Source organism: Chiloscyllium punctatum, chromosome 29 (assembly GCF_047496795.1).
Source record: "Chiloscyllium punctatum isolate Juve2018m chromosome 29, sChiPun1.3, whole genome shotgun sequence".
Taxonomy (NCBI): domain Eukaryota; kingdom Metazoa; phylum Chordata; class Chondrichthyes; order Orectolobiformes; family Hemiscylliidae; genus Chiloscyllium; species Chiloscyllium punctatum.
In genome coordinates, this window is record NC_092767.1 from 54,824,226 (window position 1) to 54,844,481 (window position 20,256).

The window sequence follows — 20,256 nt, forward strand, 5'->3', positions numbered from 1 at the left end:
CCCCACCCTCACTCTATTTATCTCTCAACCTCCTTACTCCCCCACATTCCTGATGAAGGGCTTATACCTGAAATATCGGTTCTCCTGCTCCTCGGATGTGGCCTGACCTGCCATGCTTTACCAGCACCACACATTTTGACTCTCACAGTAACTAATTTACAGTGCTAAGTCTCACAGCGCCCAGTGTTACCGTGGATAGTATTAAGGTATCCAATCTCCATAGTGCCCAACACTATAGTGCCCAGCTTCACACTGCCTCATGCTTCAGTGGCTATGTTACAGCATGCAGTTTCACAGTGTCTGGCCTCCACAGCAGCCAGTGTTATAGTATACAGTCTCACAGTGCCCAGTTTCACAGTGCCCAGTCTCTCAGTGTTTCCGATGTCTCACCCACCACCCCTATCACCATCACCGAGGTTTACTCTGTCCCAACCTCTAACCCAGCCCCAGTTTTACCAAGTGTCCTGTTTCGGAGATATTCCTCCATGCACTGTACTGCCGTGTTGTCCATGTTGGGGTCAAACTTATTTGCAAAGAAATATCTCTGACGGACCACCCAATGTAGATCTCCTGCCCCATACACACAGACCAAGTGGCGATACCTTCCCGTGCAGGGAGGTTATAGGGCACCCCTCGCAACGTCACCAGCCTCAAAGGACCACTTTACTGCCCGGCCTAGAGTCCTGGTGGCTGCTTGGGTGTACGGGATGGAGCCTGGTACATTGGGCATTCTGTGCAGGGTAGCCCACACATGCTCGTCCGGGCTGTAGGTGTCCTCCGACCACTTGAGGAAGGCCTGGATCTCGGCACTGTCAAACACATGGCTGACAATCTTTCTGGAGGCCATGAAGTAGGCACTGCCCACGAAGATGGAGGTGCTGATGTTCGGCTGGTCTTTCAGTTGCGCCGTCAAGATGACTTGGTCGAGGGTATCGTGGTGGTATTGCCAACGTTTCTATTGCCAGCGCAAGAGAGAGTGAGAGAGACGAGAAAGTAGAAATGATAGCTTTTCAACTTCGCCTATGGCTTTTTCCCTACCCAACTCCTCTGCACTCTCCTCGCCCCCAGCTCCAGCAAGATCCATGCACACTCCTTCTCTCAGTTACTCACCTTACAGTGGAGAACATGGCCATTCAGCCCCTCAGGCCTTTCTCACTCTTATTGCCTAGTGCCAGTCACCTGCCTATTTCCCCATATCCCTGCCTCCCAAACCATCTCCCAATGCTCATTCGCTGAGTAAACATTAAACCCATCCTCAAACACTCCCAGTGGATCTGGCTCCAAAAATAGACTTCAAACTATGACCGCTGGTCATAAAGGTTGAGAGCACCCGAAAAATAGATCCTTCAGCCGATCGTGACTGCGCTAGCAAAACAGGCTCATTGCTACTCCAGTCTCATTTTCCAGCACTGGGAACATCACCTTTCATGCCTCACCAGTGCAATGGAGACACTTTCCTGTGGTCATCAACTCCTGGAGTGGGACTTGAACACAGAGCTTTTGCCTTAGAGAGAAGGTCATGGTGTGCAGGGATATCGATCTTTGAAAGTTGCATTGCAGATAGACAGGGTGGTGAAGTAGGTGTTTGATACCTTTACCTTCATTGGTCAGTGCATTGAGTATAGGAGTTGGGATGTAATGTTGCAGCTGTAACAGAGATGGATAGAGCTCTGAAAGATAGTGGAATCAAGGGTTATTGGGATAAGGCAGGAACAGGATACTGATTGTGGATGATGAGCCATGATCATAATGAATGGTGGTGCTGGCTCGAAGGGCTGAATGGCCTACTCCTGCACCTATTGTCTATAAGTAGGAGTATCTTTGACTATCTCTGATATGCCTTTGCCATTACCAAGTGTGATCTATTGTCTGTAGAGGACATTGGTGAGGCCACTTTTAAAATACTGCATACAATTCTGGTCACCCGTCAAAAGAAAGGATGTTGTTAAACTTGAGAGGGTGCAGAAAAGATTTACCAGGATGTTGCCGAGAGTGGAGGGTTTGAGCTACAGTAAGAGGTTGAATAGGCTGGGGCTATTTTCCCTGGAGGGTCAGACGCTGAGGGGTATCCTTACAGAAGTTCATAAAATCAGGAGGAGCATGGATAGATGTTGAAATAATCAGCCAGATGATAGTACACTTCACACAGCTTCCTTTATCACATACATGCAAGAAGACTCAACCAGCCGGGTCAAAGCCCACCCTTGCCTGGAGAGTCTGAAACAGGCAGTTGCAATCACACTTTTACAGACAAATCAGCGTTCCCCTTTCACGCATTACATTTTGATTCCAAGCCTTAGCAACACAAATGATCAATCAGATCCTGATCTAGGTACGTGACGTTTAGCATTAGATCATTGACCTTAAACTTCTACAACACCTGTTGAGTGTTGTTTCGGTCTTCCTGCCTTCTCACTTAATGGGAGCCAGTTTCAGTAAGCTAGCTAGCTTGCGTACGTGCTTGGCTGCACTTTTCTATTGCTGCTCAGAATTGTTGAGCTGACCTCCTTTTCTGTTCTTGCCCCATTTTGATTCCTTCCAGGTTGGCTGTATAGCGAAAGGTCTTTTCCCAACGGTGGGGGCGTCCAGAACTAGGAGCATAGGTTTAAGGTGAGAGGGGAAAGACCTGAGGGGTTACTTTTTCATGCAGTGGGTGATGTGTGCCTGGAATGAGCTACCAAGAGGTGGTGGAGGCGGCTGGTACAATGACAATCTTTAAAAGGCATCTAGGTGTGTACATGACTAGGAATAGGTTAGAAAGATGTGTGCCAAAGGCTGGCAAATGGGACTCAGTCAGATCGGGATGACTGGTCAGCGCAGACAGGTTGAACTGAAGGGTCTGTTCCATACTGTATGATGTTATGACTCCGTGCTTTCTGGTTATTGAGGTTTAGAGCACCAAAATAATAAGTTGCCCTTCAGCCCATCGTGTCTGCACTGGTCAAAAAGACAAGCTCCAAGCTATTCTCATCCCATTTTGTAGAACTTGGCCCATACCCTTGAGAGTCTCACAATAGCAATGAAGACACCTTCCTATGGCCATCAACTCCTGGAATAGGACTTGAATCCAAAGCTCCTCCCTCAGAGTGAAGGACACCACACATTAGATTCTCTACAGTATGGAAACAGGCCATTTGGCCCAACAATTCCACACCAATCCTCTGAAGAGCAACGCATCACCCTACCTGATATTTACTCCTGACTAATGCACCTAACACTATGGGCAATTTCGCATGACAAATTCACCTAACCTGCACATCTTTGGACTGTGGCAGGAAACCAGAGCACCCAGAGGAAACCCACGCAGACATGGGGAGAATGTGCAAACTCCACACAGACAGTTGCCCAAGGCTGGAATCGAACCCAGGTCTTTGGCGCTGTGAGGCAACAGTGCTAACCACTGAGCCACCGTGCCACCCCTTCCGCAAGACACAAGACACTTTATTTACATTGTACCAAAAGATATCTTTTATCCTCGGTCCTTGTAGCATCATGCATGGGAGATATGGATCCTTGGTTACCATGGGGAGGATAGATTGTCGATGGTATGCAGGAATGTAGATGGTGGAACAGGATCAAAAGGGCCAATAGCCTACTCTTGTTCCTTGTATGTATGGGAACAGATCTTTTTTTATCCACCTTACATCAAAACTTGCCATCGTCTCATACAAATGTAGTTTAGGCTTCATTTGCATTTCAATTCCTCAGACCTCCCCACCATGCCTCTAACCCAAAATCTTATATCTGCATTCCATTGCACTTGTACAATCAGTGAACAGTGACGTATATTTCCTTGTCTTCATTACTGAGTGCTCACCCTGTACCCATTGAATAAACCTCACCCCAATCTCCTTTGTTCCAATGGGAGCATCGTTGACCTTTCCAACTGAGCCATCCAACTTAAACCCTGGCACCATTCTGCGAACTCTCCTCCCTGTCCTGAGGGCCCTCACATCGTTTTATAGTCACTGGAAATGACTACAACAATCCAACTGGGGCTAAACCAATTCGACATGCAGCATAACTCACCCATTTATTGGCATCAATGCCTCTATTTATGAAGCCTTCTGCTTTTCTACCCTCTTACGGCCTCCTCCATCTTCTAATGTTGATGAATGTTTATCGCCAGATCCCTCTCATCCTGCGCACTCTTTACGATTGTGCCATTACATTTCTATTACCTCTCCACATCCTTCTCCCAAAACATATCACCTTACACTCTTCTGTATTCACCTCTGACTGGATGCTGTCTGTTCACTGTGGTGACTCTGGACAATTCACATCATCCTCACCATTTGCCAATCCTCCAGGTTTATCATTGCCCCGAATATGGGCATTTTGCCACATACTCCAAGATTGATATCACTGACATATTGAATAAAAGCAGTCGTCTATTTAGAGCTGAGATGCAGAAACATTTCTTAACTTATAGGATAGCGAAATTATGGAATTCTGTACCACAGAAAGCCGTGGAATTTGAGTCATTGAATATATCCAAGAATGCGATTAACAAATATTTACGTTTCAAAAGCATCAAAGGCATGGGAGAAAGTGTTAGTATGGCATTGAGATAAGGATTAGCCAGGATCACATAATATGGTGGGCCTCATGGAGGGCCAAATCATCTTCTCCTGCTTCGGGTCTTGATATTTAAAATGTCCCAGCTGTGTGGATCATTCCCACCTACCAACCTCTCGTCCAAAACAAAATCCATGAATCAGGGCTTGTGTTGTCAATTTTGTTGTCCAGCCATTTTTATCTCGTGCCTAGTGAAACACTTCATTGAATCCAGTTCAGACAACATTCTCTGCATCCAAATTCTCAGCTACTTCATCAATGCATGATGCGAGGTTGGAGACTTATCTTTTGAAACCCTGCACTGGCTTTGATTCATTAATTTGATCTAAGGCAGGTTGGTGCGAATTGCAGCCGTAACTACCAGCATCAATGTCAAGTGCATGATATAAAGTAAACTAGGATCCATGCGGTGTGAGCCTCAGAGACCCAGATTCAAGTCGCTTCTGTTCCAGAGTTGTGCGATAACATCTTTGAACAGTTTCATCAGTAAATTTAAGACCATTAACAAGTCGGGACAGGAGTCGGCCATTTGGTCCCTCAAGCCAGCTTCACTCGGATCGTGGCTGATTCAACATTCCTCAAGTCCATGTTCTTGCCCTATCCCCGTAACGTTTAATTCCCCAACTGAGCAAGAATCTATCCATCTGAGCCTTAAATATATACAAGGACAGCTCTCTGTGGCAAGGAATTCCAAAGATTCACAACCTTCTGAGAGAGGAAATTCCACCTCATCTCAGTCTCAAACTGGTGCCCCTTTATTCTGAGACAATACCCTCCCCCCCCGGACCTGGACTCTCCCATGAGGAGAACCATCCTTTCAGCATTTACCCAGTCAAGCCCCTTAATCCTGTCCATTTCAATGAGGTCAACCTCCGAGTACAACGGGATCTTGATCAGATGGGCTGATAGGCCGGGAGTGCCAGATGGAGTCTCATGTCGATAAATGTGAGGTGCTATATTTTGGTTTGGCAAATCAGGGCAGGAATAATACACTTCATGGTAAAGTCTGGGAAGTGATGATGAAACAAGGGATCGTGGAATACAGATTCATAGTTTCTTGAAAAAGGAGTCGCAGATAGATAGGGTAGTGAAGAAGTCGTTTGCTACGCTTGCCATTATTGGTCAGTGCATTGTGTGTAGGATTGGGGAGGTCATGCTGTGGCTGAACAGGACATTGGTTTGGCAATTTCTGGAATACAGCATGCAATTCTGGTCTCCCTGCGATAGGAAGGATGTTGTGAAACTTGAAAAGGTTCAGAAAAGATTTACAAGGATGTTGCCAGAGTTGAGTATGGAAATGCAGGAAATTGATACTAGATGTGGAATAATGACATACACGATGGGCTGAATGGCATCCTTCCGCAAGAATTCTTTAATTCTGTGACTGGCGCAGAGGGAGATTAACTTCAAGGTTCATGTTATCAGGAGGGACACCAAAGCCCTTAGCTGAGTGGTCAGAAAACTCCCTCCTCTTTACTTGAACTAAGGCATAACCTGTCTCCACCAATATCATAGCAAAAGTCAGCGATTCGTCCCTTCAAGTCTGCTCCACCATTCAAGAAGATCACTGCTCTTCTGGTTGCAATTTCAATTCCACATTTCTATCGGTTGCCCCGGGGTCCTTATCTTTTTTTAAAAAAAGGTCACTTGCTCACCCTTTTATAACTTCATCAACTCAGCCTTCACAACTTCGTACAGAAGAGATTTACACAGTGCAACAGCCCTCTCAGGGGAAAATAATTCTGCAAGGCATTGGTGAGGCCACTTTTGGAGTACTGGGTAAATTTGTGATCGGCCTGCTGTTGGAAGGGTGTTGTTAAACTGCAAAGGATGCAGAATAGATTTATAAAGATGTTGCCAAGACTGCAGGGTTTTAGTTATAAGGAGAGGCTAGATAGGCTATGACTTTTCTCACTGGAGTATTGGAGGGTAAAGGGTGACCATATAGAGGTTTATAAAATTGTGGGGGAAATAAATAAAAGTGAATAGCCCCAGGATGGGGGAGTCCAAACCCAGAGGGCATAGGTTTAAGGTGAGACCTGAGGGTGGTGCAAATACGGAGCAAGTTGCCAAAAAGAATTGTTGTAGTGGGTACAATTACAAGATTTAACAGACAACATAAATAGGACAAGTTTAGAGGGATATGGACCAAACACAGGATAATGGGACTAGTTCCAATTAGGATACCTGGTTGGCATGGATGAGTTGGACGAAAGGGTATGTTTCGGTGCTGTAGGACTCTGATGATATCTTATTCTCCAGAACATCTTGTCAAACCTACAAGAGAAAGCAATGTCCCATCAACTACCTTATCATGTCCCCTCAGAGAAATTTATACATTTCAAAAAGATCTCTCAGATTCCCAAACTTAAATGTGTAAAAGCCAATTTGTTCAACCTTCCTTCATAAGATAAACCCTTCATCCTAGGAAAAAGGCAGGTGAAACTTGCTGTTTTAAATGAGAGAAAAATGTACAGACTGATTCTGATGTGGTCTCATCAAGGCCTTGTATGGCATTCTCTCCACCCCTCAGGCCTGGAAATGGACTCTACATTTTGAAGAAAAATGTCTGTACTAATGGACTCTGGACTAGAAAGGACTCTGTTTGATGGTAATTAACTGTCATATGGTTTGTTGGGCTTATCACCTGCACTGTCTTGCATGTCCCTGGGTCTGGCAGGTCTTACTGTGAGCTGGGAGGCTCGTGGGTCGTCCTGAAAGCTGTCACCCCGAGAGCCGGCGAGTGGGTAGGCCATCCTGTGAACCTGAAGGTTGGTAGGCTGTCCCGAAAGCCAGAGGGTGGGTAGGCCACCCTGATGACAGTCTCTCCGAGAGCTAGATGGTGGGTAGACCATTCTGAGCACCGTCATCCCGAAAAGGGGTAATCGGGACGGGCTGTCCTAGAGGTGGTCGAAAGCTGTGTCAGAGCAGCCAAGAGCCAGAAAGCGTGTAGGGGCGGGCTGAGATCCAGAAGGCTTGTGGGCTGCCCTGCACGCTGTCGTCCCAGGGAAGGGGACAGGCTGTCCTAGAGGTGGCCGAAAGGTGTGCCAGGATAGCCCACTGGCCAGATGGCCCATCGGGGTGGGTGAGAGCCCAATGGTATGTAGGGACAGACCGAGAGCCAGAAGGTGGGTAGCTGTCCTCAGCGCTGTCACCCCAGGTGGGTACTGGGGCGGACAGTCCTTGAGGCCTAGCTTTGCTGCTCCTCTCCCTTGTAAAATTGCTGATGTATGCAGATGTAAATGTTAACTGTTGTGCAGTAACCTCTTTTTTGTATTTGTTTAATAAAATAAAAAAAGAAACGGGGAATGCTCCTTTCCCTTGTAAAATTGCTGTCTCTTGTATACAGTTGTAAATGTTAACTGTTTTTGTAAACTGTTTTGTAACTGTTTAATAAAATTTATTAACAGGAGATTCAGCGGTCTTCTCAATTTAGGGGACTGACTGTGCTGGCTGGGTCACAATCAGTGTGTTTCTGTTGGTTTCTGCTTGTTTTTTGTGTGGGGGAAACCTGATTCCTGAACTGGCTGAATTATTTAGCCAGTTTGTTAACTGGTATTCCTTTAGGGAGGACTGATTGTTAAACTCCTGATGCACATACTGTGTTTCAGGTGTAACTCTGTTCTCATTAGGGGACTGTTGTTTCACTGACTGGTTATAGTCTGTGTGTTACTCTTTTCTTCACTTTTGAGAAAAGGACAATGTTAATTTTGTGGTAGGGCTTAGCCCTTGGACTCTAGTTTTCTTTGTTTTTTGTATGTGTCCTCACTGTTTGGACTTGGCCCTTGTGGAAGACATACATTTTACCAGAGGAGCTGTTCCTATGGGGAGGTCTAGCTCTGAGACTGGGCCTCTGAAGATTGAACATCTGTGTGTGTGCTGGAAGGTGAGCACTTGCTGTATCCTGGAGTTTGGGAGAAGACCTTCCCTTCAGGAGTGGACCAAAACCCCTGTGAGTTAACCACCTTTACAATGTACTGTGTTCCTGTGAGTGGGCCTGGCTCTCCAAGGATGTGCCAGGACTCCATGGAGACTGAACACCTGTGTGCTGTGGGGTGTGCATTTGCTGCCTTTGGGAGTGGACTCTGCCCTTGGTTGTAGACCTTGTTTTTAGCAGTGGACTCTATTTCTGACAACACATGTTGTAAACTGGAGTAGACTCTGTTCCTGAGAACTCTATTTTTTTTGACGACTGTATATTTGGTCTCTGTGTACCAGAAAGGACTCTGTTTTTTCACAATTAACTCTATTGTGTTTCTTGTTGGGCTTATCACCTGCACTGTCTTGTGTGTCCCTGGGTCTGCAGGCCTTACTGTGAACTGGGATGTTCATGGGTTGTCCTGAAAGCTGTCACCCTGAGAACCAGAGGGTGGGTAGGCCACCCTGATGCCAGTTGCCCCGAGAGCCAGTAGATGAGTAGGCCATTCTGAGTGCAGTTGTCCTGAGAAGGGGTAATCTGGATGGGCTGTCCTAGACGTGGTCGGAAGGTGTCTCAGAGCAGCCAAGAGCCAGAAGGTGCATAGGGGCAGACAGAGAGCCAGAAGCAGTCCTCAGCGCTGCTGCCCCAGTCGTAAGGTGTGTCAGGGCGGATCGAGAGCTGGAAGGTACGTAGGGGCGTGCTGCCTTAGAGTGGCCAGAAGGTGGGAGGGATTGGGGTGGGGTGGGGAGAAGACTTGCTGGGATTTTGGGGGGTCTGTATTGTATGTACTGTTTATTGCACAAGTGGACTGTCTTATATGTATGAATGTCATTGTTACTGTTTGTAATGATTGAAACAGGGATTTGAGGTTTGTCCTCCTTTCCCTGAAAACCGGTTGAATGTCAGGGTTTAGGGCTTGGCTTTGTCATTCCCCTCCCTTGTAAAATTGCTGTTTCTCTGTATACAGCTGTAAATGTAATTGTTTGTATAAACTGTGAATTGTTTAATAAAATATAAATAAACAGGACTGTCTGTTTCCTTTCTTCCTGGTGATGGAATATAAATTGTGAGGAGCAATTATTAATGTTGTCTGCGAAAATCACAAAGCTGAATCATGAAAGAGGAAGGGGAGTGTAGGTTAAGCTAGATATACTTGTACAAACAGTTATAAGCATCTGTTTCCCGCTTCTGCAAAAACAAAAACCACAATCAAGAGGTCATAAGGCTCAGTGTGAACGAAGAATGAGAGGAAATGTTGCTTTAGCAAGCAAGGAAGCAGATTGCAGTGAAGGAGGATATATACGCTAACAATAGACCACAGAGGGATGTGGTGAAATGGCCAAGCAAAACCTGTACTGTTACGCACAAGGCCAGATAAGGCAAGAGATAAACAAGAGGAATGGGCACTGGGTTTAGAGTAGTGGGAGGAGGGAAAGGGAAATGAATTGTATCAAGGTTTTGTACTGTGTGCCTACCTTGTAGACACCACTCTTGCAAGAGTATATCTGATGATACTGCTGCTGCAGATCTTGTCTTGGACTGAAATTAATGAAGTGAGTGAGTTCTATTTCCCACATAAATTTAAGATTTAAACATTTGTCAGATGCAGTGAAAAACACCAACACACTTGACATGGGTACTAGGGAAAAATAAGCATGACTGCTATCGGGTGGAAGTGGAAGAAAAATAAACAGGCATGTCAAGGGATCTGCTCACTGAGAGCTGGCTCTAGGGGAGCTGGATCAGCATATAAAGGACTCTTCAATCCTCTTGAGGAGAGTGACTTCAAAACAGCCTCAGTGTGTCTTATGTGCTGCTGTTGGTGTCTTCCTACTGAGGAGGAGTTTATTTTTAATTTTTTTTCATGGTTTGTTTTGATTGTTTTCTGGGGTTTCTTTCTGCTTATTTCTGTTAATTTGAAGCTGTGCTCAGCTGTACAGGCAGCTACTACTACCACTGCTGCTACAGTCTGGGCCTGCTCCTCCGACTGAAGCCTGGACCTCGCCTGCACCTCTGCTGCTGCTGCCTGGGCCTACCTACACCTGGGGATGACTTTGATTGCTACTCCTGAGGCTGCTTCTGAAAAAAAAATAAACAGGATGATCAGATGTTCTGTTCACTCTGAGCTGGCTCTGAGGAAGCTGGATCCGTGTCAAGGACTCCATGTGTAAACAAAATGGTGAGTTGGTGACTGGATAATGGTCTCTGGGAAGTTATTCCTGATGTTGGGGTTTCCTGCTCCTCTGATGCTGCCTGACCTGCTGTGCTTTTCCAACACTGCTCTAATCTTGACTGTAATCTCCAGCATCTGCAGTACCCACTTACAGTCAGAGATGTACAGCATGGAAACAGATCCTTCGGTCCGACCAGATATCCCGACCCAATCCAGTTCCACCTGCCAGCACCTGGCCCATATCCCTCCAAACCCTTCCTCTTCATATACCCATCCAAATGCCTCTTAAATGTTGCAATTGTACCAGCCTCCACCACATCCTCTGGCAGCTCATTCCATACACGTACCACCCTCTGCGTGAAAACGTTGCCCCTTAGGTCTCTTTTATATCTATCCCCTCTCACCCGAAACCTATGCCCTCTAGTTCTGGACTCCCTGACCCCAGGGAAAAGACTTTGTCTATTTATCCTATCCATGCCCCTCATAATTTTGTAAACCTCTATAAGGTTACCCCTCAGCCTCCAACATTCCAGAGAAAACCACCTCAGCCTGTTCCACCTCTCCCTATCGCTCAAATCCTCCAACCCTGGCAACATCCTTGTAAATCATTTTGGAATCCTTTCAAGTTTCACAACATCTTTCCAAAAGGAAAGAGACCAGAATTACACACAATATTACGACAGTGGCCTTACCAATGTCCTGTACAGCCGCAACATGACCTCCCAACTCCTGTACTCCAGAGTCTGATCAATAAAGGAGCGTATACCAAACATTGCTTTCACTATCCTATCTACCTGCGACACCACTTTCAAGGAGCTATGAACCTGCACTCCAAGGTCTCTGTTCAGCAACACTCCCTAGGACCTTACCATTAAGTGTATAAGTCCTGCTAAGATTTGCTTTCCCAAAATGCAGCACCTCGCATTTATCTGAATTAAACTCCATCTGCCACTTCTCAGCCCATCTGGTCCAGATCCTGTTGTAATCTGAGGTAACCCTCTTTGCTGTCCACGACACCTTCAATTTTGGTGTCATCTGCAAACTTACTAACTGTACGTCTTACGCTTGCATCCAAATCATTTATGTAAATGACAAAAAGTAGAGGGCCCAGCACCGATCCTTATGGCACTCCACTGGTCACAGGTCTCCAGTCTGAAAAACAATCCTCCATCACCACCCTCTGTCTTCTACCTTTTGAGCCAGTTCTGTATCCAAATGGCTAGTTCTCCCTGTATTCCATGAGATCCAACCTTGCTGATCAGTGTCCCATGGGGAACCTTGTCGAATACCTTACTGAAATCCATATAGATCACATTTACCGCTCTGCCCTCATCAATCCTCTTTATTACTTCAAAAAACTCAATCAAGTTTGTGAGACTATTTCACTATCAATCTCAGAATAATCCTTTACATGCTCTGAACCAAACTTACATTTTTTTTTGTTCACTCTTAACTCTTCAGGGGTCGCCATAAGCACCCACATAGGCCCCAAATATGCCTGCCTCTTCATCCATCAGCACCATTCCCCACCTTTTCCTCCACTACATTGATGACTGGATTGGCACTACCTCGTATTTGCATGAGGTGGTTGAAAAGTTCATTAATTCTAATTCTGCCAACACCTTCCAACCTGACCTCAAATTTACCCGGACAATCTCGGACACCTCCTTCCCCTTCCTGGACCTCTCCATCTCTGGCAACCGACTAACCGTGGACATCTACTACAAACCCACCAACTCCCACAGCTACCTGGAATACACCTCCTCCCACCCTGACCCTGTAAAAACACTATCCCTTATTCCCAATTTCTCTGCCTCTGCTGCATCTGTTCCCAGGAGGACCAATTCCACCACAGAACATCCCAGATGGTGTCCTACCTCCAAAAACTACAACTTCCTCTCCCACATGGTTGACAATGCCCTCCAGTGCATCTGCTTCATTTCCTGTACCTTCACCCTTGAACCACACCCCTCCCAACGCAACAGGGACAGAACCCCTTGGTCCTCACCTTCTACCCCACCAACATCCGGACACATTGCATTATCCTCCACCACTTCTGCCACTTACAAACAGACTGCACCATTAGGGACATATTTCCCTCTGCAGTCCATCTGCATTTCAGAGACTGTTCCCTCTGCAACTCCCTTGTCAGATCCACACCCCTCACCAACCCACCTTCCCTGGCCTCTGAAAAGTGCAAAACCTGCACCCACACCTCCCCCCCCCCCCCCCACCTCACCTCCGTCCAAGGCTCCAAAGGATCCTTCCACATCTGACAAACATACTTGTACCTCCACCAATGTCATCTACTGCATCCATTGTACCCAATGTGGTGTCTTCTACATCGGGGAGACAGAACTCTTACTTGCGGATTGTTTCAGAGAACATCTCTGGGACACCCACACCAACCAACCCCACCACCCCGTGGCGGAACACTAACTCCCCCTCCCACCAAGGGAATGCAGGTCCTGATGCTTGGATATTCCACCTTGGAACCCTGATCTGTCTGGTTGCAATGTTGATTTCACTAGTTTCATCATTTCCCCACCTCACCTTCTCGCAGTCCCAAGTCTCCAACTTAGCACCACCCTCCTGACTGGTCCATCTTCCTTCCCACCTGTCCGCTTGACCTTCCACAACCCCCCCCCCGCCCCCCTACCGATACCTTCATCTATCACATTCCCAGCTACCTCCCACCCCCAGCCCCACACCCATCCCACTTATCTCTTGGCCTCCTGGTCCACAAACCTCATTTCTGATGAAGGGCTTATGTCCGAAACATTGATTCTTCAGATGCTGCCTGACCCGCTGTGCTTTTCCAGTGCCACACACCTGACTCTGATCTCCAGTATCTGTAGTCCTCACTTTCTCCTACACTCTTAACCTACCTACATTCCTGTATACTCTGGTAATCAGTCTATATCCCTCCTTATCCCAGGCTCAGCCTCCTCTTTCTACCCCATCCCTTTCACCTGACCATGTTCCCTTCCACCCATCTGCTCCACCCCACCCACTGTCCAATCACAGCCACCTTCTCCCTGCATCCACCAATTGCCATCCCACCTACCTTTCCCCAGTCCCACACCCCCATTCTGCAGCCCCTTCCTCGCCCCGGGTTCTGATGCAAGTTTCCGACCTGAAACGTCAATTGCCCTTCTATTCTGTTTGCAGCTCAACTCTCCAACTCCGCCTATATTCCTTTGTACATTCTGAACCTCCCTCCATGCAATTGAACTGTTCTAACAACCCTGTTTCTCTTTGTTACAGAGAGGAGTTAGTGGAGGAGAGGGATTACGAAAGGGAGAGGGGTTATAGGGGTAGAGGGGTTACAAAGGGTTTACCCTTCCGTTACCCCTTTGTAACAGGCAGGAGTGAAGAACTGGAGGGGGGAGAGAGAGGGAGGGAGGATGGAAAACACTTGGATGGAGAGAGGCCCAGCAGACAGGAAGGCGGTTACCTTTTTGAACCTGGGTGCAGGATCCGACTCAATCACATTGGAGCCGTTCAGAGCTCTGAGGCTGCGGACTATCTCCCGGTTGGTCTTCAGGGGGAAGTCTTGGCCACACACGTTGATGAAGTACCTTCAGGGAACAGGGCTCTCCAGCAGCTCCTTCATGCAGTTGAGATCTGCCTGAACTCTGCTCCAGCCAGCATAGGTGACCCACTCCAGCTTGGCTGCGACAAAGACATTGTGGAAACACGAAGCGATGGCCCGAACGGCCGCATGAAATTGACTCGGGGATTTGCGGTCCACGTGGACACAGTAGACATTCTGTGGGGCGTAAATGCTCCGTAGAAGCCTCTCGAACATCTCAATGCTCTGGTGGATGACCATGGAGTAAGCCAAGGGGAAGTGTTACTCCTCAGGGCTCAGGGGGACAGTGATATACTTACGGGCCCTCACAATCGATCTGCAATTTCGGGTCATGTTCAGAAATCTCCCTCAGTGACGGCCTGGTGCTTGAGGGAGATAGTAATGGAGTTGAGGAGGGCCCTTTCCACCTCCTGCCTGTCCCCCTGGATGATCTGCCAGCAGGTGGAGTTCTCCTCGACCAGGAGGAGGTGTTCCTGCATTGGACTGGCGCCTGGTTTCACCAGCCTGAGGGTCAGCCGGTCCCCTCCTCTCTGGACCAGCATCCTTTGGCACAACAAGACCACACTGAGCACACACATCGCTGATCTGAGGCACGACCAGCGGGTACAACGCTGGCTCAGCTTGGGCACAGCGCTTCCCAGAGGGCAGTGTCCCCAGCCTATAGGCGATAGGCAAATGCAGAATGGATGCTCTCTGTGCTGGACAGCACTGCCTCCACCAGGCCGTGGGGAAGGAGTGGCTGCAATTTGCTGGAGAGGTCGCAGCAGCCAGTCCCCTCTCCTTGTTAGACTCTTGTCTTTCCTTTTCCCCAAGATTCAACGAATGACTCCGACTTTCACTCCCTCTCCCCCCGGAACTGCTCTCCCTCTGGAATACCTCTCCCTCTCTCCGTTAACCCTCTGTAATCCCTCTCCCTCTATAACCCCTCTCCCTCTATAATCCCTCTCCTCCACTAACTCATCCCTCTCCCTCAGTAACTCCTCTATCTCGTTCCTCTCTCTCTGTAACTCCTCTCTCTCTCTCACACACACATTAACTCCTCTCTCTCTTTCTCTGTCCCTCAGTAACTCCTCCCTCTCTCGGTAACTCTCTCTCTCGGTAACTCCTCTCTCCCTCTCTCACTACCTCCTCTCCCTGTCTCTCTCAGTAACTCCTCCCGCCCTCCTCTGGATGAAACCCAGCCAATGTTCCGTTGTTTCTCTGTCGGAGTCCAGGCTCACCTCCCTCCTGTCTGCCTGCCTGGTTACAGGCGTTTCCTTCCCCGGTCTCTGCTTCTCTCCGACCGTTCCTGGACTGGTGTCGCCCGGGTGAAGTAAAGGAGAGGATCGCGATGGTGTACAGTCTGGATCGGAGAATCTACTACCAGAGCGACACAGAGCCAGCCAAGTCCAATAACCCACACCCCAGCCTGGACTGAGATGCTCTTTCAGGAAAGAACCTTCCATCGAGCCCACAACAATGTGGGTGGGGTAACCCTTGGATGAAGAGAGGACCAGGAGACGGGAAGGACCTGTTTGTACTGTGACTCGTAACTGCCCTCTGGGCTATTAGGGATGGGCAATAAACACTGGCCTGGCCAATGGTGCCCCCATCCCATGAATTTATTTGTAAAAAAAATGACAAATGTAAATCAAATTGAATCAAACTTCACCACCCGTCATCCCTGTCTCTATCTCTCTCTGATGCGAAATTGGAATTATGGTGATTTGACCATTCATAATAAAGCTGTGAATGTGGGCACAGCAAGTTGATATGAATCCAAAATAAAATCCCCCTGGCCGAGAGTGGCTCCGAGGTTAGCATTGTTGGAGCACAGTACCAGGAACCAGAGTTTGATTCCAGCCTTGGGTGGCTGTGTGGAGTTTTTGCATGTTGTCTGCTTGGGTACCCTTCAGGTGCTCTGATTTCAAAAATGTTCAAGTTAAATGGATTGGCCATGCTGAATTGCCCATAATGTCCAGCGATGTGCAGGCTAGGTGGGTTACCATAGCCACTCTCACACTCTCACACTCACACACACACACACACACACACACACACACACACACACACACACACACACTCCTGCAGGTTTAGGCAATGCTCAATCTAATGCAACATCCTGGTGGTTCTCCTTTGCTCCCCCTCCAGTATAATCACATCCTTCCTATAATGCGGTGACCAGAACTGCACACAGTATTCCAGCTGTGGTCTCACCAAAATCCTGTAAAACTCCAACATGACACCTCCCTGCTCATGTATTCAGTGGCTTTGATCCTTCTTAATTCCCTTACCTGCCTTTCCTGCTGCCTTCACGGATGGCTGGAACACACAAACCAGGATCCATCTAATCTTCTGTGCTTGCCAGGGTCCTCCTATTTAACGTGTACTCCCTTGCCATGTTAGTCCTCTGGAAATGCATGTCACAGAAATTTGGGCATTCAGTAGCACAGAATGGAGAAAAAAAACGACTGGCATCAAGAGATGGCATCTTTTAAACATTGTAACTGTGCCCACATACATTACTTCGTCTGGAAGTTCATTCCATCACAAACCACTCTGGGGAAAAAAGAGTTGCTCCTCAATCTTTAAATCTTTTTCCTCTGACCTTCCAAACATGGCCCTGAGTCTGAACTCCCCCACACGAGGGAAAAGACCCTTGTCATTCACCTTATCAATCACTGTCATGATTTTATAAACCTCAGCAAGGTCACCCCTCAATTTCCTATGCTGCAGTGAAAAACACATACAGTTCTGATGTGGATCCTTCAGAGAGGGGACAAAAAATGTTTACCAGGACATTGCCTGGAATGGGGGATTTTACCTGTGAAGAAAGATTGGATAGACTGGGTTTGTGTTCACTGGAATGCAGGAGGTTGAGGGGCGACCTTATAGAAGTTTATAAGATTGTGAATGGCATGGATAGGGTGGAAAGTATGAGGCCTTTTCTCAGGGTGGAAGAGTCAGTTACTTGGGGACACAGGTTCAAGGTGGAGGGGTCAGGGGGGTGTTTAAAAGAGATATGTGAGGCATGTTTATCATGGGGAAAGGGTGGTGAGTTAATGGAACACACTGCCAGAACAGACAATGGAAGCAGACACAATTGGAGTTTTCAAGAAGCATCCAGCAGCAGGCATGAATAGGAAGGGAACAGGGGAATACGGATCCTGTAAGTGAAGACAGTTTTAATATGGAAGGCAAAATGTGTCAGTGCAGGCTTGGAGGGTTGAAGGGCCTGTTCCTGTGCTGTAATGTTCTTTGTAAAATGTCCCCAGCCTCCACAGTGTATTTTTATATCTCAAACCCTGTACTCCTGGCATCATCCTGGTCAATCTTTTCTGAACCGTCTCCATTTTAATAATATCCTTCCTACAGCAGCGTGAGCAGAACAGGACACAGTCTTCCAGAACTGGTCTTACCAACTTCCTGTCCAACCTCAGCACACCATCCCAACTCCAATATTCAGAGAGCTGATCAATGAAGGTCATCACACTCCAGCAGGTATTGTTTCACCCTGACTCCCCTTGTAACTGTCCACATCTCGCTGGGATACTGATGTGAAACATCTTGGCTCTTTGACTGATTCGACCAAGTCTCATTTCCTACTGTTCCTGTGTATCCCTCAGAACAGGAATGTAATGTGCATTCCCATGGCAACATCACAATGACATACTTGTTTGTGGATTCACATGAAGTGGGCATCACTGACTGGGACAGCGTTGTTACCCATCCCCCGAATCTCTCCGGCATAAATGATAACGAACTCTCCTCTTTAACTCCACTGTCCTTGTGTTTTAAGAACCCTGACCACAAATGCAAAGTCACATGTGAGAGAGTTCCAGGATTCTGTCCCAGAAAAACTGAAGGAAGGATGATTATTTTCAAAGTTGGGATTAAGGGTGAAGTGGAGAGTAACTGCAGAAGGAGTAGTGTTGCATCATATTGCTGGCCTTGTCTTCAAGGTGATATTGATGTTGGGTTTACAAAGTGCTGTTGAGGGACCCTTCCTGAATTACTCTAGTAAATCCACAACAGGTCTAACATTGTTTCCAGGAAAAAATGGACAGGCTTCATCAGAGAAGGGAAATGCAAATTGCTCAAAGTCTCATGAGATGATAACATGGAGGGCCCAAGCAGCTGAAGTCCGGTGGAGTGATGGAATCAGGGGATGGTCAAGAGGCTGGAATCACAGGAGGGCTGACATCATGGAGTGATAATGAGCATTGATGTTACAGCTAAGAGAAGGTTATTGGGACTGGAGGAGGTTTCAGAGATAGGGTGGGGTGTAGGGGGCGGAGGAGGTTCAGGAGATAGAGAAGGTGTCAGGGCTGGATGAGGTTAAAGAGATAGGGAGGAGTGTACTGGGTGGAGGGGGATATAGAGATGTACAACGCAGAAACAGTCCCATCAATCCAACGTGTCCATGCCAAGCAGTTCTCCTCACCTAATCTTGACTCAATTGCCTGCACTTGGCCCATATCCCTCTGCACCTTTCCTCATCAAATACCAATCTTGATGCCCTTTAAATGCTGTAATTGTAACAGCCTCCACCACTTCCTCTGGCAGCTCGTTCCATACACGCACCACTCCTCAGCCCATTGGCCCATCTCATCAAGGTCCTGTTGTACTCTGAGGTAACGTTCTTTGCCATCCACTACACCTCTAGTTTTGGTGTCATCTGCAAACTTACTAACTGTATCCCCTATGTTCACATACAAATCATTATATAAATGATGAAAAGCAGTGGACCCAGCACCGATCCTTGTGGCACACCACTGTCGCAGGCCTTGAGTCTGAAAAGCAACTCTACACCACCGCCCTCTGTCTTTTACCTCAAAGTCAGTTCAGTATCCAAATGGCTAGTTCTGCTTGTACTCCATGAGATCTAACCTTGCTAACCAGTCTACCATGGGGATCCTTGTCGAACGCCTTACTGAAGTCCACATAGATTGCGTCTACTGCTCTGCCCTCATCAATCCTCTTTGTTACTTCTCTGAACAAACTCAGTCAAGTTAGTGAGACATGAATTCCCACACACAAAGTCATGTTGACTATTCCTAATCAGTCCTTGCCTTTCCAAATACATGTAAATCCTGTCCGTCAGGATTCCCTCCAACAACTTGCCCGCCACCAATGTCAGGCTTACCGGTCTATAGCTTCTCTCAGCTTTAAAGCATCACCTTTTCATTCTGAGGCTATGTCCTCTGGTTCTAGTCTCTCCTACTCGTGGAAACACCTTTCCATATCCAGTCTACCATGGGGTCTCAGTATTCTGTCAGTTTCAATCAGATCTCCCTCACTATTCTGAACTCCATTGAGTCCAGACCCAGAGTCCTCAACCACTCCTCATGTGACAAACCTTTTATTCCTGGGATCATTCTTATAAAATGCCTCAGGAATGCTCTTAACTTACTATTGTGAGAGTTGACATTACACTGAATTACATATTTTGACTGCAGGCTATAAAACTACCGAACTTTAGCAGCAAGCTATGTTCATGTCCCTTTCTCACTGACTGCTGCTATCTCCTCAACAGTTTGAAGGGTCTATGATGTGTAGATACTAAACAGTCCAAACTGAGTATACACATCTCTCTGTAATGAGAACAACCCATGGTCTACTCAGACTATGTGGACTTTACCTTTACCTTCACCAAGCATACATTAATATGATTAAGAAAACATTTACTCAACAACAGGAATGGGTTGGATGATTACAAAAATAACTTGGTCCACATATATTTTGCCCGAACCATGGTTGCTACCATATAACCAAAAACAATTATACATGAGGAAGTCTAAACCCAGTTTATTCATCCTAGACGTGTGTTGCAATTCAGTTCTTTCTGTTTTCTTGTCTTTGACAGTGCATTACCCGATAATGTAGGTATGCCTGCGCTCATGTATGTTCACCCTGTTCAATGTCCTTGTCTTTATCTTCATCTTCACTCTCAGAAGATTACTGCTGATCCCCTATTTCCTCTGCCTACAGTCCACACCCTGTTTGTCGACT

The 20,256-nt window shown here is 47.0% G+C and overlaps 1 pseudogene; it reads right to left on the minus strand.

Moving 5' to 3' along the window:
- Positions 1-418: 418 nt before the first annotated feature.
- LOC140454673 (beta-1,3-galactosyl-O-glycosyl-glycoprotein beta-1,6-N-acetylglucosaminyltransferase 3-like) lies at positions 419-14,520 on the minus strand (annotated as a pseudogene).
- Between the last annotated feature and the right edge of the window lie 5,736 nt (positions 14,521-20,256).